Source organism: Rhinolophus sinicus, chromosome 2 (genome assembly GCF_057876585.1).
Source record: "Rhinolophus sinicus isolate RSI-liver-muscle chromosome 2, RSI-T2T, whole genome shotgun sequence".
Classification (NCBI taxonomy): Eukaryota; Metazoa; Chordata; class Mammalia; order Chiroptera; family Rhinolophidae; genus Rhinolophus; species Rhinolophus sinicus.
In genome coordinates this window covers 81,700,727-81,724,757 of record NC_142502.1, presented here as the reverse complement: position 1 = coordinate 81,724,757, position 24,031 = coordinate 81,700,727, and the positions used below count along the sequence as shown (strand labels likewise).

Genomic DNA, 24,031 nt, shown 5'->3' with positions numbered 1-24,031 from the left:
CTTTTATTTTTTTTAATTAAAATCCAATAAGATTCAGTATTTTAAATATTAATACTTAACTGTATCAGATAATTAAAATTATGAAATATGTTCTAGTTTTATACACCATTCCAACTCAGTAATTCCCACCATAAAAATTGCTCTATGATTCTCTAATTCCTACAGTGCCTTGATTTTCTACATTTGTGTTTGAGTGTATTTTAACATTCATGTACATTTTAATCCCTTGCAGGTGAAGTCTACACATCACTGCTATACATGGAATTTAAAAACTACAATCTTGCAGCTTTGGGCAGTGGCAGTATTGTAGTCAACGAGGTTTATCTGAGGCTCAATTATTGCTGATTGAAAAACTATAATCTTGTAATACATGTGACTGCATGAGTGAAAGGTTAGAAAAATGACTAGAAAAGTCTGTTGTGAATGAATATTGCAAATATTACTATTTTCAATTTTGCTTTATCAGTGTTTATTTTGCTGTTGTTCTTTTATGAAGAGAGACACCAAACAATTTCTATAAAGGGCCAAATAGTAAATATTTTTGGCTTTATGGGCGATATATATGCAACTACTCAATTTTGTTGTAACATGAAAGCAGCCATAAACACTATCTAAACAAACGGATGCAGCTGTTATCCAATGAAAATTTATTTTTGGACACTGAAATTTTAATTTCATGTGGCATAAAATATTCTTATTTTGATTACTTTTCAACCTTTTAAAAATGTAAAAAGCATTCTTGGCTTGCGGGCAAGGAAAAAACAGGCAATGGGCTGGATTTCGCTTCCAGAAAATATTTTGCCTATTTCTGTTTAATTCCAATTTCCCTATCTCTCTCAGCTTTAGAGAAAAGTCACAACAGATGTATAGATAATTTATAAAATAAGTATAAATAAATAGTAGTAAATATCTATTTCTAATATATTCTTATCCACATATACTTATTCACTCATTCAAGATATTATTTTTTTCCACATGCAAAGTGTGTACCGGATGCAACGAATGATACAAAGAGAGTATGACACAGTTACTAACTTCAAGAGGCTTAAAATCTATTAGGAGTTTTGAGTGATCTACTCTACACAAATAATTATAATACAATGTCATTTGGGATAATTGCCAAAGTTAAGAGTTACATTAAGTACTGTTGGCATTCCCAACAGAAGATGGTTGTTGACATCCTAACAAATATTTTTATGATGTAGGGTGCCTTTGTACTCAGAGTCAATGGATAGCAGTATATTTATAAGGAGATGGTAAACAGGTAAAAAGAAGAAATGAATTCTGGGTGAAGAAAGGTAACATTATCAGCCAATACGTTACAGATAGGTAAGTCTTTTTTTTTTTTTTTTTTTTTTTTTTAAGAATAGATAATTTGGATTAGGCAATTTACAGAGGAGAAATTGTCTAGTTCCAAAAGAAATATTGTTCTCTTTAAGGTGAAATTAATACAATAATAGTTTGGTATCTACTCTGTGCCTGCCACTATGTTCAGTTCTAGGGTTAATGAAAATTAATAACACATGGTTTCTGTCTTTGAGTGTTTTGCAATCTAATGGAGGGTTGTAAACTGCAAACCAATAACTATATCACAGCACAAGGAGTAGTAGAAAAAAATGTCTATAAAATGATAAAGGAACATTGCAGATATTGATTAAATCTAATGGGAGCATAGAAAGGTGAGGGAAGATTTCACAGAGGACATAATACATTTTTTTCTGAAAATAATGACACTAGGAATTCTCAAAAATCGGAGGAAGAATAGGGTACCAAAGGACAACATGCAAACTCCGAGATATGAAGAAACAAGTTATGTTTTCCAGGGTATAGAAGCACAAAGGAAGGGAAGCAAAGAGGATGTTAATAGGAAATTAGAAATTCATCCCCAATCTAATAATTAATTAGATGATATTAATTTTTCAGGTCTATTGAAAGTAAATGTATTAAAAGGCAAAATTTTTTATTGATTTTTTTGTTTTCTGGTAAAGCTATCCCAGGCCTCTCAAGCATATTAAATGTGCTGCTAGCTGTGGAGATTGCATTAGAGAAGTAAATGAAGACATTGCTTTAGTCACATTTAAGATGATCACTGTTTTCTATTCACATATGTAAGAAGATACGTGGGAGATCATGTACGTACAGCACATAAGATATTATCAGAAGATTCTCCTACCTCAAAGAGAACAATGAACTAATTCTGGCTGGATTGACAGCAATTGTATTGCCTTCCAGATTATGGGAAAGCCATGGTCCCTAATGATCTTGATGTTTGCCACCCATTAAAAATTAGAAGACTATGACTATGACAATTGTGTGTGTGTGTGTATATATATATATGTCTCAAGATACTTTTGATCATAGACAAACTAAACAGAAAACATCAACTGGTAGTTTACATCATTTGAACTAATCTTTTTCAGTTGTGTTAAGAATGAAAATGGAAACAGTGAAGCTCAGAATTTAATGCAGATTATGTTGAAATTAAAAATTAGAATCCACATGAATAAGCCCACTTTTTTCTCTTGATAGAGGGCAAGAGCTTTGTACTTCAGAGCAAAGACAGCCTCTGTTGGAGCTGATTTCCAGTGAAGAAAGATGTTAGGTTCTGAAGGGGTTCAGAGTAGGCCTCTCTAATACTGTGTGCCACTTTGGCCAGTGAATTATTTTGAGCTGAAGGCATTCAAAACCCTACGAGATCAAGAGAAACTTTTACCTCTCCCTTAAAGAATTTAAACTGGGGCCTTGCCCATAGTAAGTGTTATCACCAGAAATAACTTTTTATGGTCTATCTATAGGGCAGGGCAAACTCCTAATTACTTAACATCTGCTCTTCTTATCATCCTAGGAATCTCCCTCTTCCCTTCTGAAGCCCCTGGAGCCTTATATCATTGTTTGGCTCAAAATGTCATATATACCTTATTTTACCTTTGTTCTAAGTCCATCTCTGAAGCTCTCACATATGTGGAATCTCTGACTCTCTCATATATGGTGTTTCCATATATGTACATATGTAATTAAATTTGGTTAATTCTCCTGTTAATCTGTCTCATGTGGATTTAATTATTAGAATAGCCAAAATAACCGAGAGGGGTAGAAAATAATTTCTTACCCCACCTGCAGTTCTCTAAGGAGTTTTATCAGCTAAAATAAGTCAATCATTTTGTCTGATGTTTTTGAGAATTAATGTACTTTAGAATGTTTATTTTAGGGAGTATAGTTCTGTTCAACTAATTATCTTAAATATATATTATTTTTCTATGAGAATTCATCTTTTTAATTTATCTCTTTCTTTCTTAGTAGATTATCTTAATATAAGGTCTTTAACAGGAAAGTGAAAACATTGACCAAACAAACACCAAACCTCAAGTTTGCAATCTGCTCAAAGTCATTAAACAAATAAGAAAACAAAATTCAATTAAAATCCAAACTTTGTTTAACCCCAAATCGTTATATTGTATTACCATTGATCACTCTGTGTGAAACTCGATGTACTAAATGCATTATGAGATACAAGAAAACGAGGGAAGATAAGACATGGTGATATCAGCTTTCCTTCTCTGAACTTGCCTCCTTTCAAGACTCTTTGGTAAAATCTTGCTGTTTTTCACTTTGTCAAGTTCACGTCTGCCCCTAGTTTTTACAGTTGCTATTTTCTGTTTGCATCACTCCTTCCTCAGATAATGGCACCACTTGCCCCTTTTATCTGGGCACTCAGATCTCAGCTTACCTTTCTTTTCTCCACAGAAGCTAGTTATATAGTTCATCATTACTCTTAAATCTTTTAACCTGCTTTATATTTTCCATACCATTAATCTCTTGTAATTATATTACATATTCACATGTTTTATTTATTATTTGCCAATATTACATTCTAATAAACTCCATGAAGGCAGAGATTTCGTCTTGTTCACTCTTTTATTCTCAGGGCCTAAAGCAATCCAAGCTTATAGTAGGTTCTTATCAAATACTTGTGGAGGAATGAATAAATAATTCGATTAATCAATTGACTAAGAGATACATTTTGGGGAAAATATGGTTAATTATAAAACACAGAGAAATACATATCATATTGTAATTATATTTGTCAACAAAACCCTGTGGGATTCCAAACAAGGAAGAAATTGTTTCCTCTTTGGGATTTATGTAAGGCATCACAAATAATCTGAAATTTGAGCTTTCATGCAAAAGTGGTATTTCAGAATAAAAGGGTATAATGAATACAGCGGCAGGCAAAAATCACTACTGGGGGTATCGTTTCCGAAGGATTCTTACAGAAAATGAGACTGGAATTACAGGTTTGCCTTGAGTTTCAAGGAAAACTGGCTAGACACCTCTAAGCAGCGGGAAGGCAGGTAGTTTTGTTGAGATGAATGCCTGTCTAGCCAACTGGCTCTATCAGGCAACAATGGGCAATCTGTTAATCTCGGAGGCAAATGAATAGAAATAAGATCGTAATGACTCTGATTTCTAATTTATTTATTTTACTTCCATGAAAATACTTCCTGGTCTTATGTGAAATATGTTCTATTAATTTGAAGCTAACTGATTCTGTTTAGTTGGTGTGTACTGGTATACTTGCGGTTAAAGTATATCACATATTTTTTTGAGCTATAAACTGATTGAGCACAGACTTTGGCAAGTTCAGGATTATTCCATAAGGAAGAAGACCATTACAATAGTTCTCTTCTCAGTCAGGTGACATGAATTCCAACACAGTATCTATCAATAATTTAATATATGAAGTAAACTCTATACCTCGATTTCCTTACATTAAAATTAATATATCACTACCCTATACTTTTGATCCTAACAAAGGTAATGAGGTATCTTTTTGGTGTTCTTGGATCAATTCCAATGTGGGAGGGATTCCCCCACACAACACCAAGCAGTTCTCAGATACCAGCGAGGTATCCAAGTTCAGACATCATCTACCTGGAGATAACATCACATTCCACCGGTAAAGGGTTTAGTATTACAAATGTCCCCCACTCCACTTCAGATGCCTGTCACAAGTCCAGGTTATTATCTGTACTTCTGACTCACTGCTTATAAATCAGAGATTCTCCATTAGAAAAATGCAAATAAAAACCACAATGAAATACCACCTCACCCCAGTCAAAATGGCTATCATAAATAAATAAAAAACAACAAGTGCTGGCGAGGATGTGGAGAAAAGGGATGCCTCGTGCACTGTTGGTGGAATTGCGGATTGTTACAACCACTATGAATGTCAGTATGGAGGTATCTCAAAAAACTGGAAATGGAACTACCTTATGGCCCTCTTTGGTATCTACCCAGAGAAATCCAAAAAACTAATACAAAAAAAATTATGCACCCCTATGTTTATTGAAGCACTATTCACAATAGCCAAGACATGGAACAACTGAAATGCCCATTGGTAGATGAGCAGATTAAGAAATTGTGGTATATTTATACAATGGAGTATTACTCAGCCATAAAGAAGAAAGAAATCTTACCATTTGCAATGATATGGATGGACTTAGAGGACATTATGCTAAGTGAAATAAGTCAGAGAAAGATAAATATCACATGGTCTCACTTATATGTGGAATGTAAAGAATGGAATAAGTGAACGAACTAATCAGAAACAGTCTCAGAGATATAGAGGAAAAACTGAGGGTTGCTAGATGGGAGGCAGGGTGGGATGAGGGAGAAGGTGAGGGGATTAGAAAGCAGTCAGTAACCACAAGATTGCCACGGGGATACGAAAGGCAGTTTGGGGAATATAATAAAAAATGTTGTAAAGATTTTGTAGCATATCCAATGGACACTTGTCTTATTAGGCAGACCACTTTAGGGATGATGTAGATGCCTGATCACTGCACTGTACACCTGGAGCTGAAGCTGAATAATAATGAACTTCAACTATAGTTGAAGTTCATTATTATTCATATACATATACATATATATACTCCACTTCTTGTGAATATACATATATATGTATACATAAATATATATATATATATATATATATATATATATATATATATATATATATGTGTGTGTGTGTATAGTCACAAGAAGTGGAGCACAGTATAAGGAATAAAGACAGTGGAAATGTAACAGCTGTATGCGATGTCAGAGGGGTAGTAGATTGGGGGAGGGGGGTTATCACTTTGTGAGGGGTATAAATGATAAATGTCTAACTATTACATTGTTTTCTACACCTGAAACTAATAAAATAAATAAATAAATAAATAAATAAATAAATAAATAAATAAATAAATAAATACTGTTTGGAATACCAGAAAAAAAATCAGAGATTCTCACAAGAACCACTAAAGTGGCTCACAGAACTCATGAAACCTGTTTACTCACTAGATTACCAGTTTATTATAAAGGGACATAACTCAGTAACAGCCAGAGAAAGATGCTTAGAACAAGGCAAGGGGAAAGGGTGAGGAGCTTCCATGCCCTCTGCAGGAATACTACTCTCCTCAATCTCCACATGTTCACCAACCCAGAAGCTCTTCAAACCCAGTTCTTTTGGGTTTTCATGGTGGCTTCATTACATCATCATGATTAATTAAATCATTGGCCATTGGCCATTGATTTAACCTCCTCTGTCCCTTCCCCAGAGTTCAGGACGATGGGACTAAAAGTTCCAATCCTCCAATTATATGGTTGATTCCCCTAGTGACCAGTCCCCATCATTAGGTGCTGTCCAAAAGTCATATCATCAACATAACAAAAGACAGCTTTATCACTCTCATCATCTAAGAAATTCCAGACACAGGGATAAAGGCCAAATATATATTTCTTATTATAAATCATAATATCATAAGGTATCTCATGTGAAGTGTCATGCAAGTGTAAATATCAGTAAACAATACAGACAATACAATACATAGATGCTATGGCAAGTTCTTTCCTTGAGGTTTGCTAAGAAATACATTCTATTCTTCCATCTGTTTTCAAATGATCAATATTCATATTTGCTTTTAAAAATGTGTAGTAGACATTATAGCTATGAAGATGGATAAAATAGGTCCTGATCCTTAAAGAACTCATTTCAAAGTACAAAAAAATACAATTAGGTGGTAGGTTGAACTTGAAATTTAAAGTAAATTTTTTTTTAAACTTTTTTCATTAATATAGTGAATGTATATATGAACTAAACAGCATATCTTAAAGAAGAAAATTCATCAAATGTCATCTCTAAAATGATCCATATACTTAATAAATAGACATTAAGAAATGCTATGTATATTCAAATAAGCCTATATTGCTTTTAAAAAGTAAGTTATAAAAGCGCTGATGGCAACATAGTGAAATGGAAACAAATTTTTATTAACTGAGACACTGACTTTATTTAATTATTTCTATATTTTCTGAGTCTAATGCACAAATAGAGCAAGTTATAAGCATAGATGTACAAGCACATAAAACTATGCGTGGTTAAAATGATGATTGGCATTTCTTTACTGATTGTTGCCCATAAGTTCCAAAGATAAATCAGCCTTATTGTTCTTTTTTAAACATTTTTTTCAAGAATAGTCAACATGTAATTTGATATTAGTTTCCAGTGTACAACATAGTGATTAGACATTTATATACCTTACGAAGTGATCACCCCAGTAAGTGTAGTACCCATCTGACATCATACATGGTTATTACAATATTAACTATATTTCCTGTACTACACTTTACATCCCCATGACTTTTTATAACTAGCAACTTTTACACCTTAATCCCTTCCCCCTTTTCACCCATTCCCCCAAGTCCCTTCCCATCTAACAACCCTCAAAATGTTCTTTGTATCTGAGTTTGTTTCTGTTTCGTTCATTTATTTTCTTTTTTCAATTCCACATATAAGTGAAATCATATGGTATTGTTTTTTCTCTGTCTGACTTATTTCACTTAGCATTATACCCTCAGCCTTACTGTTTCTATCACTAATAGAATATCTGCGCAGAACAGGGACTCAAACTTGAATGGATACTTGCAGCACTCTAGTGGCCATTCTTTAAAAGTGCAAAGACACTGTAGTAAAATAAATTACAGTGAATGACACAGATGTTCTTGAAAAGATAGTCTACATTCATAAACCAGCATTGAAGTTAAACCTGTTATTCTTACAGTGTACAAAATTAAATGAGTGTATTTGTCCTGTTCATTTTCCTCTTTTCTTAATGCTGTACATATTGGAGGACACCACTTGGGGAATATTAAAGTGCAAAGTGATAAAGGAGAAGAGGAAAGATAAAAGCGAAGGAGCCCATTCAAGTCAAAGGTTATAAAGGGGCTAGTTTGGAAAGATCATTTTTGAGTCCAATATTAATTAGTTATACGTGAAGGTAGATTAATAACTTTATATTCCTAGAATGTAATAAATTTTGTCCCTCTAACAAATAATTTGTTTGGCCAAAGTAGAATCCTCAAACTTACAAGAAAAAAAGTGAATTGATGGGAATATTTGTCACTTCCAGCGCAACACGGGCAGTGAGGGTGCGAGAACGGGCGGCTTTGGGTTAAGTTTTTAAGAAAGAAACATACAGAGACTTAATGCAGTTAAATCTCAGAAGGCCAGGGGTCTCACAGTCATGAAAGACTGGAGCCCAGAATAAAGCTGACTGGAGGTTTTTATTGGTAAGTATACAAATACAAGAAAGTAACATTTTTTCTTACACGGTCTGTGAGACTCATACATCATAGCAGAAAAATGTTTATTCCAATCACCCTTTGTCTGTCAACAGCTGAAGCACAAGGTCCCATGATGTCTTAATTACGGTATGTACCCTCTCAGGGTCAAGTCTCTCATATTGTAATAGCTCCGTTGAGATAAGTGGAGAGAACTGATCTTTACTGTCCTGATGACTTCTCTCACAATCAGGTGAGAGAGGAAAGCCAGAGTCAACAATGGCTTTTCCCAGGCAAGGGGGAAGGGGAGGCACGGGGGAAGGGGAGGCAAGGGGGAAGGGGAGGCAAGGCTCCTTTTTGGATCTTCTAAGGCAGCTCATTGGAGGTTCCCACTCGGTTCCGCCTGGCTTGAGTTGTCTCCCCCACCCCGTGGGGAATCTTACTCATCATTGGCTGCATACCATATTTTGGGGACCAGACAGAGAGACATAAAGTGTAAAACATAAAGATAAGCAAAGTCCTAAAAAGGCACAGTCTCACAGACTTTTCTTTCCTCAAGGAAAGACACGGGGGGACAGTCGGCTAGGCTGTTGTGTGACTACAAATACTATCTATGGACCACGTCAAACTGTTTATCAAAGTTTTTGTTTTACACAATATGTGATCATTATAAGACTGGGAAAGGATAAGAGGGGGTGGGGGGGTTGGAGAATAGTATAACTTGTACAAGGAATCAGTTAGAGAGAAATAATATTAAACAGGAAAACAAATTAACCAGAAAAAATTCAGACATAAAAGACTTGTGAATGAGAGTCCAGCTACAAAATGAATTGCTGATGAAAACTGACATTTGTCAAATCATATAATTATCTATAAGAAGGATGATTTTGGTTAACTTGTAATTGTTTTCTTTCATTTTATCTGATTTTAAAATTTCTGAAAGAAACTAATTCTAGAAAAACAAGTTTTAAAAAATGCGTCAGCTGGGAGTTAAAATATCACTTGCTGTTTGATAAATATTTGGTAATAAAATGTAAGGTGGCAATTGGGTAAATGAAATAATGTTAAATAAGTTTATCTGTCCTTCAGCAGAAATACATGCATACATTTGTCTTTGCTGCATAAATGATATACACATCTTTTGAAAGTTCACTTAGCTGAAAAAGAGCTTCATAGATGTCAGAAAAAAATAAAAGATAGCAATTTATTTTAAATAGCTTATTTTCAATCCATTGAGTCAATATTGTTTAAAGTTTAAAAATATTATTTTTAACCTTAAGCATTTCCCTCATTAGTGTCTACATGTGGGCACATGAAGTCAAATATAAAAAGAAATAAATCTAATACCAACATTTAAACAATTGAATCAAAGGGTCTTCATGTGACATATGCAAACACAGTTCAGATGAGATAATACTGAAATGATCCCATACCTAAACAGTTTCTGTGGTGTCTTTTTATACAATAAGAGAAAACACATAATGTTAAAATATTTCCACATAGTTGTCGACATGTAAATAAATGGTTAAAGGAGTAAAATGTTGAAATAAATATGACTATATTCAAGCTCACTAGTAATCATTATTTTTCACATTTATGTAACTCTGTCTATATATGATCAGATGAGTAAAAATCTAAGCAGGATATGTTTTTAAAAATTAATAATTTCTGAGGAATTTCAGCACTCCTAGATATATGGAATTCGTTAGCTTCTGGGGCTCATTCTTTATCTGCTACGACTGTGTTTCCCTGAAAATAAGACCTAGCAAGACCATCAGCTGTAATGCATCTTTTGGAGCAAAATTTAATATGACCCGGTATTATATTATATTATATTATATTATATTATATTATATTATATTATATTATATTATTAAGACAGGGTCTTATATTAATTTTTGCTCCAAAAGACGCATTAGACCTGATGGTCTGGCTAGGTCTTATTTTCAGGGAAACACAGAAATTGTTGAATTCAAATTAAGTACTAAATACGTATGTACACATGAATCATACATGATATATTCATAGTTCATCTATATTAGGTACTTACCTCATATAAATTAATTTTAAGAATAAATAAAAACGGTGCTATTTAAAACAAAGGAAAATATAATTTTAAATCTCATAATTTGGATTATTAGGTTCTTTTAATTTTCAAGAGAAGGAGTGGAAAGGTAGCAATGGGTAAAAGAGCTGTCCAAAGGCAATTGCTCCTGTGAAAGAAAAATTATTCTGACACTTATTAAAATGGCAAGGAAGACTTATTGTAATAGGTGTCAAGATTATTGCAATGAGGGATAGAGATCAGGGTCACCTTCAAATAGTGGAAAGGAATACGGGGGTTTATAGCCAAAGAGCAGAGTAAGGGGGTCAGCGGATAAATAATTACTAAGAGGATACGTTAAAGACTTTTTTTTTTTTTTTTAGTTTCAGGTGCACAAGACAAAGCAAAACTTAGACATTTATCATTTATATCCCTCACACTGTGTGAACCCCGCTCCCACCATCCACTATCCCTCTGTACGTTCCCCAAATTAATTTTCAAAACCCCGTGGCCATCTTGTGGTTACCGACTATTTTCTAAACCTCTCACCTTCCCCTTATCCCCACCCCCCCGCCCCTCTGGCAACCCTCAGTTTTTCCTCCATGTTTCCAAAACTGTTTCTGATTAGTTCATTCACATATTCTTTTCTTTAGATTCTGCATATAAGTGAGATCATATGGTATTTGTCTTTCTCTGTCTGACTTATTTCACTTAACATAATGTTCTCTAGGTCCATCCATGTTGTAGCAAATGGTAAGATTTCTTTCTTCTTTATGGCTGCATAATACTCTATTGTATAAATGTACCACAGTTTCTTAATCCAGTCATCTACCAATGGGCATTTCGGTTGTTTCCATGTCTTGGCTATTGTGTATAGTGTTGCAGTAAACATAGGAGGGCATAAAGATTTTTGAATTGGAGTTTTGGATTTCTCCGGATAGATACCTAGGAATGGGATTGCTGGATCATAAGGTAGTTCCATTTTCAGATTTTTGAGATACCTCCATACTGTTTTCCATAGTGGCTGCACCAATCTGCATTCCCACCAACAGTGCACCAGCGTTCCCTTTTCTCCACATCCACGCCAGCACTTGTTGTTTGTTGATTTATTGATGATAGCCATCTTGACTGGGGTGAGGTGGTATCTCATTGTGGTTTTTATTTGCATTTCTCTGATGGTTAGTGAGGTTCAGCATTTCTTCATATGTCTGTTTGCCATCTGTATGTCCTTTTTAGAAAAATGTCTCTTCATGTCCTCTGCCCATTTTTTAATTGGGTTGTTTGTTTTTTTGGAGTTGAGTTGAGTGAGTTTTTTATAAATTTGTGATATTAACCCCTTATCAGATATATCATTGGCAAATACCTTTTCCCATTCAGTAGGATCCCTTTTTGTTTTATTGATGGTTTCCTTTGCTGTGAAAAAGCTTTTTAGTTTGATGTAATCCCACATGTTTATTTTTTCTCTTACTTCCCTCGCGCGAGGGGATATATCAGTAAAAATCTTACTCTGGGTAATGTCTGTGAAGTTTCTTCCTATTTCTTCTTCTAGGAATTTTATGGTTTCAGATCTTACATTTAAATCTTTAAGCCATTTTGAATTTATTTTTGTATGTGGTGTAAGGAGGTGATCCAGCTTCATCTTTTTGCATGTGTCTTTCTTGACAAACTAACTTCACAGGATTCTTCCTGAAGGCAGGCCGGGTGATCAGACATCAAGGGTGAAAGATGAGGAATTTGATCAGATATGGAAGGTATTCAGATATCAAGATGGAGGATTCTTGATAAACTGACATAGTAGGATTCTTGCTACAACCGGGCTAAGCATTCTGACAACAGGATCTAAGGATGAGGCCCAGTCAGAAAGATAACTCAGAGGAGTCTGTCTAAAGTTTGGTTAAGGAGAGAGTTTTGTCATTCACAAAGTCATTTTGAAAGAGATTTAACTGCTAACATTAATTTATACATACTAAGTATTCAAAGCATGAGAATGCAATAGGCCATGACTTTTCAATATTTACTTTCTTAAGGTACGTGAAATATATAACACACTTGAACACTTATTGTTGTATTTAATGGTTTTACTTCTATTATATTCTCTACTGATGAATTTATCTTTACGTATTATATACTTGATTAGTCTTTTGAATTTGTGCTTTGAATTTCTAAGCACTTTGTAATCATTGATTAGTTATTTTTCCCAATGCTCCATATGAGATAAGCCTAATTCTTCCAATTTCAAATCTTTTTATAAACATCATCTAACTAGTTTTGACATTACTCTTGAGGACTGAATATATCCTCACTTTATTTTATAAGGATAATAGAAACAGGATGGGTAAACCACTTTTCTGAACTGATAAGGGAATAACTGTGAGAAAGAGGAAAATTTCATCTCAAATAAAATAAAACACAAGGGTGAGGCCATAAAAATCTATAGATATTTTATTACTGAGATCTTTTGGATTTGTTTTTACACATTAGTTCTCAATGAAATCTAATGAAAAATTTAATTTTGGAATCATATACTATGTCTGCTAACTTCCATGAACATTTAGGCAGATCACTTAAAACTACTTTACAACATCTTACTTGTAGAATGACAATGGTTATATCTTGATGAACGTTGTTTTTTTTTTTGTTTGTTTGTTTGTTTTGGTAATTGTAAAGAAACTAATCAACAACGCATGTGAAAAAAATGTTTAAAAGTATAACATCACTAACAATGTTATAGTTTTAGAACCCATAGGTATATCTGCATTGTGCTTCTGAATACATCTGTTGATTCACAAACACCTGAATAGATTCCCAAAATCTACTAACGAGATAATGTCTCACATCTTTTGCCTGGCTACTCAGGCCTTTCAGGTGCCCTCAAATCTCTGCATGATCTGTTCCTTACACAAGGAACAGATTAAGCCTCATTCCTTACCAGTCTCTGTTCTTATTATGCTCCAGAGATTCTGACCTCATTCTTTTTGCAAAAAGCCTCTTTCAGAGATCCTTCTCATGCATACTTTCCTCTTTTTGGATGTCCCTTTGCAATGCCTTTAACTGGTTAATCCTACTCATTCTTCAGCACTAAAAATCATACAGCAAAGCTTTCTGATACCCCAAATTAGGCCATAATTTATATGGGAATAAAATGGGCAAGTCATTGAAAGAAAATGACAAATAGATGAAAATAGTTAACTGTGATAGTTATGAAGAAGGGGGAAAGATCTAATAAAGTGTTAACAGGTAATTTTTAGGAAGAAATGAGAATAAAAAGTATAGACAACTGGAAAGATAATTTTTCTGTGCTAAAACCTTAATTCTATACATCTAAAGAAGTCCTTCAAATACTACAAAACTCAGAAAAGGAAACAAATTCCTAAATAAGTACTCATGGAATGATTCAGTTATATAAAAGAAAATATATTGTATAAGCATATGGACAGAACTTTTCATTAAAAAACATTACCTGACCCTGTTTATCTTTCTGCTTTATTAAACAAGAGAAGATAACGGAGAAATTAGTGGAGGAAACAATCAAATTTACCCATCCCTCACCACCATGTAATGCTGAAGGACAGTAGTTCTTCATATACAAGGACTTGGAATGTGTAGTAACCATTTAACCCCTTCAATTGAAAAGAATTAGTAGAAAATAATTTTTCAAGAATGCAAATTTGTGGTTTAAAATATTGGGGAATGTAACCATTATTGAAATAATTTTGAAAATATGGCTACATGTTGGATGAAATTAGTTCTGTTTGAAAGTAAGGAATATGCAATTAAAAAAGGGAAAGTAATGGAAACAAAGAAATCAGTTCTAAAATATCAAATTATACAAGCACAAATCCAACAATTTTAATTTTAATTATTAATCCTTTGAAAATAGGATTCACATGTAAAAGTATTGTTGTAAAATTATTTATTGCAAATTGATCAAAATTAAAAAAAATTTTCCAGTATATAATATTGGTTAAATATATTATGATATACCCTTAAAATGCCTCTTCATCCACGAAAAATTATGTTTTATCAAAATATTTAATAAAATATGAACATATTCATAATATATGTTTAATGACAAAAGCAGATTACAATAGAGTATGTGCATTACAATTATTTCAATTAATTCTATAATGTTCCACAATTTAATAGAAAAAGTTAATAAATACCAGGCGTGTCAAAAACTGTATACAAGTGGACACTTTGGTCAACATTGTTCAAGCAGTAGTTCGCTATAATCAGAAGTGTCTGGATGCTGATGGTAACCACTTTGAGCACCTCTTGTAATTGCAGAAGTCAAATGTGACTTGTATTCATCTTTTGTTATCGGTATATATATCAAGTATTACAATTTTAATACAATTTTCCTTCCTTAAAATATGTATACATTTTTTTGGCACTCTCTATATTTTTCAGAAATAAATTGTTTTAGCCATTTTGATGTGCTAGAAGTATGTTTGGAATTTGAAATGGATTAGGTCAAATTTGAATACGTTGGAAAATTTGGGGGGCTAAAACACCATATCTAGCCAATTCAATTATGTTTTTATTTAAAAAACAAAAACACGTAACTATATCTATAAAATTAAAGCAAAATGATTTGGAAATCTAAACCATAAAAAGATCCTCATTTACATGTATTTAAAGATAGAATCAGGCAGCAATCTACGGTATCTCATGTTTCAGTAACTGACAAACTTTATAGAGTCCATAACTGTATTTTCATGGATAAACCAGGGAAAATTTTATAATTGGTAAGTATTTTCTTGAAGACTTTAAACATATTGTTTACCCCAGAAGTGTTAAAAAGTTGATGAAAAATATAGGTGCAGGTATATAACTGGAGTCAGAAAGCAAAAATCTATAATCTAACTCTTATTTTCATATTACAAATCATTATTTGAACTTTTCTCTTAGATTTGGGTTGATGAGTAACTGATATTAATATTTATATATCAGAATTCCATTTTAATTATTAGTAAGGAATATTATACATCCATAATTAGGTAATTAGCTCATCTATAAATATTTTTAACCAAATAAGGAGTTTGAGAATTTATAGGATTATTCATTAGCTCTAACAGTTGCTATTTGCTGTTACATGCATATTATATTAGGAACAAAGATTAATCTTCTTAATGAATAAATATTTAACCTCAAATTTTACATTTCTCCACTTAATGTTATATTTTCAGTCTTCTAGCAAATTTCTTTTTTCATAATGACTTTCCAGTTTATTTGTTTATTTCATCTTTTTTTTTAAGTCATGAAAAATGATTTCTATAGACAAATACTAATATGCCTGTCTTTTCTCCGATGGAAACATAACACTTAAATAGAAAGGCTACATATGTGAAGCAATATCTATTACAATTATAAAGGCAGATGTTTCACCATCATATAATCTTCAATTCTCTTTTAGCTATACCTGTGCTCTAAATATGTAATGTTGAAGTGTGCCTTTCATTCATTTCGTATAAGTTTAATAGCATTATAATTGCTTAAGTTTTTTTGATTCATATCATTTGAGTTGTGATGATGTTAGTGTTCTACCAACTAAACTAACAGCTTTTGTTTATGCAACAGCTTCTTCAGGAAGACTGAACACTGCTGCTGCAGTCTGTTAACTCTCTTTGCTTTCTTGGTGCTTTCATTGTGAATTCATGTGTATCTGCCTCTGAACCAAAGTAAACTATAATTCTTAACAAATCTCAAAGATCCCACTTAGCAAGAAAGATGGGGAGGGCCTTAGAGCTTTCCACAATGCTAACCAAAATGAGCACCTTACCGCTATGCTGAATCCCACACTTTTCTTTGTCCTATTTATCTCAGTTCGTAGCTAATTCATTTTTGTGGTTATCTAATAAATATTTGCCTTCACATCTATACTTTAAGCAAAATGAGATCAAAGAGCACATCGTTTTTGTTTTTTTTCCACTATTTTCACTATTCAGGGGTTAACTGAAGAAAACACAGAGACCAGAGCTCTAACAGGAAAATGCAGGCTGCAGGATTCATGGGATGGTTCTTTAAGATCTTGTTGCAGTGGACAAATCATCCCTAATTTGTGTTTTCATGTCCTTTAACTCAAGATTAAAATGTCTGGGTCTGGGTCCCTTGTCTATTTCTTGTTAAAAAGAATATAGAACACCTTGATTGACAGCTACTAAGGCTATATGGAATGGAGAGTAGAAACTCCCCAAAGAAAATCCAGGTGCTATTACCAAATCATGGAAGGAATGGATACAATGAAAGCAAAATTGAAAGATTTTTAGTGTAGGTAATAATCAGATAGTTCTATATTTCTGAAAATTTCTTGAAGATACCAACACCAGAAATCTGCAAAAAAGTTATTAAATTCCCCATTAATGTCCATCTCTGCATAGACTAACCAACAGCAAATTAATTTATTAAAATTTATTTTGCCAACGTATATCAAGATGGCACATGTCTGTAAAATATTTTTTTTAAATATTAATTGTAAAATGTTTTTCTTTCCCCTTAGATTGTTATTCCATAAAGGCAGGGACCATATGTGTTTGTGCATTTCTGTATTCCTAGCACATGCCAGAGTCTGGTACAATATAGGCAATCAAAAATTATTGAATAATAAATCAAGGAAGGACTATAAGGGTTTTCTATCTATGTACATACCTTTCTAATCTCCTTCTCTTATGAGAACTAGAAACAAGTTGTTTAAGGCTGAAATTATTTTCAGAAGTACTTATAAACAAATATGGAATCCAAGAAAACCAATCCTAGTGCTTAAAAAGAAAATATGTCTGTCACTCTTGAGCTAGGTTCAATTTAGGAATCTCATAAAGAATATTAAGAACACAGAAAATTATGTAAGTTGATTTCATGCTAATGTATCTATGCTCTAAAGCAGAAAAAAAAGAAACTTCATTGACAGGTTTGACAGCTTGAATTCCTCCAAAATAATTCTAAAAGTATGAGGAGCAGATCTTGACCATAATTTATCCAGTACAGTATTATTTTCCTGAAATAACCCTCCCTGGAGACTTGTCATGAGAATCTATCAGGTAGGCACATATCTTCATCAATTAAATCTTTCTTATTGACATCTCCATTTAAGTGATATTATTCATTCTCTTCAAAAGTGTAATTCCTTTTCATTGTCCTATTGATTGAGGGTTGAGATATTCATACTGCTATTGTTCACATTTTATTTTATTTTATTTTTTGCTAATTATAGAACATGGTTCTCTTGAAAGCGAATAAGCTTTGTTGCCCTAATTCCTTGCTTCAGTGGCTTGCTACTCTACAGACACTTCTTCAGCAAGGATTTGTTTGATGGTATTGTATCCTTTATTAGATGAAAACCTGGTCAAACTTAGTGTTGTTAATCACATAGCAGTAAGGTAATAGAAAGAGTACTGCTCTGAATTAAAATTCTGGCATATTTGTTGGATGTGTGCCCTTCAGAAAAAAATATCAATTTTTCCCTGAATATTTGAATTTATGCCTGTAAAAAGAATCTAAGAATATAAATAACAAGTATGTAATATAAAATGGGACAGCATATGAGAATGGTAGCACACTAACTCATGACAGTATTTGAAAATGGTTATTTTCTTCCTTTATTTTTAAACAGAAGATGGTCACACCTTTTCTGACCTAGTATATCTACTAATAACTGAAGCTACCTTCTGCTACAAGATAGATATATATTTTCTAATAAAAACCCTGATCTGCTAACCATTCTTAAATGGAAGCTTATGGAGAAATCTAATGGAAATATTACTTCTAGTTCCAATCAAGTGTTGGCATGAGCTAGTATGTCTTCATCTATGATACACCTGTAAATGATTATATTAGATCAGAAGTGTTTACTTTATCCTTACTTAGTATGTATTGTTGTCACTGTATTTGTAGCTGGAATAGCAAGATTAAGGACTATAAGTGTCAGGAAGCCAGAACTACAAATATTTTATGTAACCAGCATATAATGATGACCAACTAACTTAGAGTCCCAGGGTGTGGTGACCTTTATTATCAAGCAGATTATAAAGTAATTGGGTTTGTAATTGGGCTAGTTAGTCTCTTTGTGTCCCTCCAAGTCTACTCTCTCCCTTTCCTTGTATTGCTATACTCAAGAGATGACTTCTATAAATTGTATCAGGCTCCCTTCCCCTCTATCTTCTCATGGGGATTGCTCAATAGAAAGCATAAATAGGTGATGGAAATGTGGAAGGAGAGATAGTTTGGAGTTTCTTTTTTGTTCCTAACTCTTTACCCACATCTGAATTGTGTTGGCTGTTGGGACAGGACCAGTAGATGTTCAATGATTAAAGACTCAGAAGAGAGTAAATAATTAAAGAGTAGGATCTACAGATATGGCCCATTGGATGGCCCCATTTCCAATGATTTTAGCTCCTTACAATTTCCATTCAAACAAATTTTTCTCTTGCCTCTTCAGGTTTCATATAGTGTTAGATTGCTAATATTCCCAATATCAGGTTCCTTCACTAAAGTTGGTTGCTTCTTAAATTTCTCTACACTTTCATTAACTCTCCTTAGTTAATATCCTCTTTAATATCCTAGAATGTGCCATCTGTTCCTTGCCAGAACCCTGATTGAAACTTGGCAATCTACCTGGTTTGAAGAACAGCTCAGATGCACTCAATCGTGATTGAGCAAGGAGTGACTTCTGAAATGCACAGTGAAGAATGCAGTGAACTTGTTCCCTAACATAACAATTATTTAACTGGAGAAAATTATAAAACAAAAATAAACCATTTAAAGTCTCTGGAAATTGTTCTAAGGGCATACAGCATATTGAGAACCATTCATTCAAGAAAACCTAAAGCTTGGTAAAAACTGAGAGTCTGTGGCATTTGAGCCTTCCATAGTACTGGACCTGACCACCCCTGCCTCACACTGTTTATATAGTAAAAGCTCTCCATCAAGAGAGGCAAGCCAAGAAGTCTAGGGACTGCTACCGCTGTCTGGTGTCTGCTTATAGAGCAGGAGTGTCGCTCAGCAGTAGAAAAATGACTCACCACATGCAAAAAAACCTTAGTAAGATTAACAAACGAATTTACAATAGAAACAATGACTTTACAATAGAACACAATAGGATGATATTTAAAGTGCAGAAAGTAAAAAAATATGTCAGTTAAGGATCTCATACCTAGCAAAACTATCTTTCAAAAATGGTGGGAAAATAAAGAAATTCCCAAATAAGCAAAACCAAAGAGAATTTGTTGTTACTAGACAGACCTGACTTACAAGAAATGCTAAAGAAAGTTTTTTAAGTGAACACAATTGAATGTAAACAGCAATTGAAAAATCCACATGAAAAAACAGAGTACTGGTAATGGAAATTATGTAACTAATTTCAGAGAACTGTGTAATTGCATATTTTCTTACTTTTCTCTTTTAACTGATTGAAAGAGTAATTGAATAAAAATATGTAAGTAATTATATTAATGGGCATATAAGACATAGAAATGTGATATGTTGGCCAAAAATTGAACAAAGGACATGGGTTGAAACCAAGCATTACTGAGTAAGGAAATTACATTAGTTGGTAATTTAAATCCACAGAAAATAGTGAATAGTCAGAAATGGTAAGTATGCATGGAATTTGTCCCAGAAATGAAAGGTTGATTTAACGTCTGAAAATCAATCTGTGTAATACAACATACTAACAAATAAAGGACAAAAGATATACTATCTTTGAATAAATGGAGAAAAAATTGACAAAATCCATGACCCATTCTCAATTAAAAAAAGAAAAAACACTTAAAAAATGGGATAGAGGATATCTTCAATCTGATCAAAGGCATCTATGAAAACTCCATAGCTAACATCAAACTAATGGCAACAGAATGGATATTTTACTCTAAAATCAGTAACAAAACAAGGTTGTCTGCTCCCACCACTTCTATTCACTATTTACTAGAGATTCTAGCTAGGACAACTGGGAAAGGAAACGGAATTTCAGATTGTAAAGCAAGAAATAAAACTATGTATTTTTTTATGCATGTGATATGATCATGTATACACAAAATTTTAATGTACCCACTAAAAATGTTATTGGTTCTAGTAAATTAATCCAGCAAATTATCACGATAAAGGGTTGACATAACAAAAATCAATTGCATTCATATGCATGAGAAATGAACACTACAACCATGAAATTATTCATAAAAACAATTCTTTTAACAATAATGTCAAAGAAGAATAAAATATAAATACATTTTTAAAAAGAAGTGCAAAACTTGTATTATGAAAATTATAACCATTGTTGAAAGAAAGTAAAGCCCTAAATATATGGAATGCTACTGCAAGTTTATGGATCAAAAAATTGTGAGGATGGTAATACTTCTCAAATTGATCTACAAATTGAACACAAGCCCTATCAAAATTCTAGCTGTCATTTTTTCCATAAATTGAACAGCTATTTCTAAAAATTTTTGTGGAAATCCAAATGATTCAGAATAGCCAAAACAACTGTGATAAAGGAAAACAAAGTTGGAATGCTAGCATTTTGCAATTTCAAACTTATTATAAAGTTAAAACTATTAATACAGTATTGTACTGGCATAAGAATAAACATATAGATCAGTGGAATCAAACTGAGACTTTAGATAAGCTCAGATATTTATGGTTAATTGATTTTTGAAAAGAGTGTCAAGATAATTCAACGGAGAATAATTGTCTTTTCACCAATTGGTACTGAGACACTAGGTATTCATATGCAAAGAGGAAGTTGGACCCCTACTTTATACCATACACATATATTAATTCAAAATAAATCATAGACCTAAATATAAGAGCTAGAACCTTAAAACTCTCAGAAGAAAACCTAGGAGTAAATCATCACCACGCATAGGCAATGCTTTCTTAAATATGATATAAAAATACAGGTAACTGAATATATATGTGTGTGTGTGTGTGTGTGTGTGTGTGTAAACATACATATATAATGTGTATATATATGTATATATATATATATATATATATATATATATATATATATATATACACACACACAAAAGAATTAAAGTCAGGATCTTGATATATCTGCATCCTCATATTCACGGCAGCATTAGTCACAAAAGCCAAGAAATAGAAATTACCCAAATGCCCTTCAACATATGAACAGATAAAGAAAATATGACATATACATACAATGAAGTGTTTTTCAGGCTTGAAAAGAAAGGAAACTCTGCCGTATGTGACAACATGAAGGGGAAATAGAAAATTACTTTTCAAAGGGTATGAATTTCCTGTTATACAAGATAAAAAGTTACAGGGACGTGCTATACAACAACATATTAACTATAGTTAACAATATATTTAGCATAAAATATGTTGATAGGCTTTATTTTATGTGAAGTGTGTGTTGTCTACCGAGAGAGAGAGAGAGAGAGAGAGAGAGAGAGAGAGAGAGGGAGGGAGGGAGGGAGGGAGGGAGGGAGGGAGGGAGGGAGGGAGGGAGGGAGGGAGGGAAGGAAGGAAGGAAGGAAGGAAGGAAGGAAGGAAGGAAGGAAGGAAGGAAGGAAGGAAGGAAAGAAGCAAGCCCACAAAAGAACACAAGGAAATTTCTATATGTGATGTATATATTTAGTGCCTTGTTTACAATGATAGTATCATAAATGTTTGCATATATCCAAACTCATCAAGAGGTATACATTACAAGTGTGCAATTTTTGTATATCAATTGTACCTCAATAAAACAAAAAATAAAATAAGTTGTTAGGACTAATGAAAAGATAACCCATGCAATGGGAGAGAATATTTCTAATGTATATATCTGATAACAGACTTTATTCAGTATATATATATTTTTTAAAAAAAACTTACATCTCAGTAATAAAAATCATTCAATTAAATATGGACAAAGTATTTGGATAGTACTCAAAAAATATATATACAAATAATATGTAAGCACATGAAAAATCCTCAACATCTTTAGTCATAGAGAAATCAAATCAAAACCACAATACTACTCCATTCAGATAAAAAGACAAATAGCATGTCTTGGTAAGGATGTAGATAAACTAGAACCCTCATTCATTGTGGGTAGGAATGTAAGAGAGTACAGTCACTGGAAAATAAAATGGTTGGAATTTCCTCAACTTTTAATACCTAACTTTATTATGATAACCAAGTAATTCCATTCCTTGGTATTTATTCAAGAGAAATAAAAACATATGTCGAATCAAAAATGAGTACATGAACGTTTTTAAAAGCATCATTCATAATAACCAAAATGTGGAAACAACTCAAATAACCATTAATTTATGAATAGGTAAACAATAATATACAAAGAATTATTATTTGGCAGTAAAAAGGAATAAAGTTTCAATACATACTACAACACGAATCAACCTCGAAAATATTATTTTAATTTAAAGAAAGCAGTTTTAAAGGACCATACATTTTATAAGTCCGATCCACTTTTATGAAATGTATTAAACAGGGATATCTATAGAGATAGAACACAGATTAGTGGTTACCTAGGACTCTGGTGGAATGAAATAAAAATGACTGATAATTGGTCATGGTATATTCTGGGGCTGATAAAAATGTTCTAAATGTAGATTGTGGTGGTGATTACAGAACTCTGTTAAAACAATAACACTATCATATTATATACTTTCATTGTGGTATGTGTATTAGACCTCAATGAAGATATCAAAAAATAGTAATAGAGCAGATTCTTGCCCCTGAGAAGAAAAATTTGGTAGTTTCTGGACAGTGTCAGTATCCCAGTCATCTGAACACCAGGTTTTATTAACTATAGTGTTAAATGATAATGAAAACAGAACATCAATTGTATATTGTTGCAAAATGTGGAGAAATGAGGAAGCTGTGGTTTGTTGGCACTTCATAAACACTGAACTGACCCCAAGTCAGTCAGTTGTGCTAGCCTGCTACTTTGGTAACACTCCCTAAACTAAGCCTCCCAGTATATGCATAACTGCTTCTCTTAGATCTGTGCTGGCCATGTGAATTGCTTTAATCAATACAAGATGGGGAGCAAGTAATGCTCATTCAGTTCTGAGCCTAAAGTTTAATAGGGCCTGGAAGCTTCTATTTTTATGCTCTTGGATCCTACTGCCATGATGTGAGGTGGGAATAGAATCATGCTACCCCACTTTAGCTCCCAGCCAATAGCCAACATCAAACGTCAGCTATGTGTATGAGCTACTTCGGGCATTTGGGCCCAGTAGAAAGAAACTCCAGGTGACTGTTAGCCCAGGTGACAACTTTTGGAGCAGAAAAATTTTCTAAGCCCAGTCAATTCATAGATTCATGAAATATAACAAAATGGTTGTTTGTTTAATTTACTAAGTTTTAGGGTGGTATGTCACACAGATAAGTGAAATATGGAGCATGGTATCCCTCAGACTTACT

General features: G+C 33.0%; 1 pseudogene; it reads left to right on the top strand.

Annotated features, from left to right (window-relative positions):
• Positions 1 to 284: 284 nt before the first annotated feature.
• LOC141572023 (U4 spliceosomal RNA) lies at positions 285 to 408 on the top strand (annotated as a pseudogene).
• Positions 409 to 24,031: the final 23,623 nt, after the last annotated feature.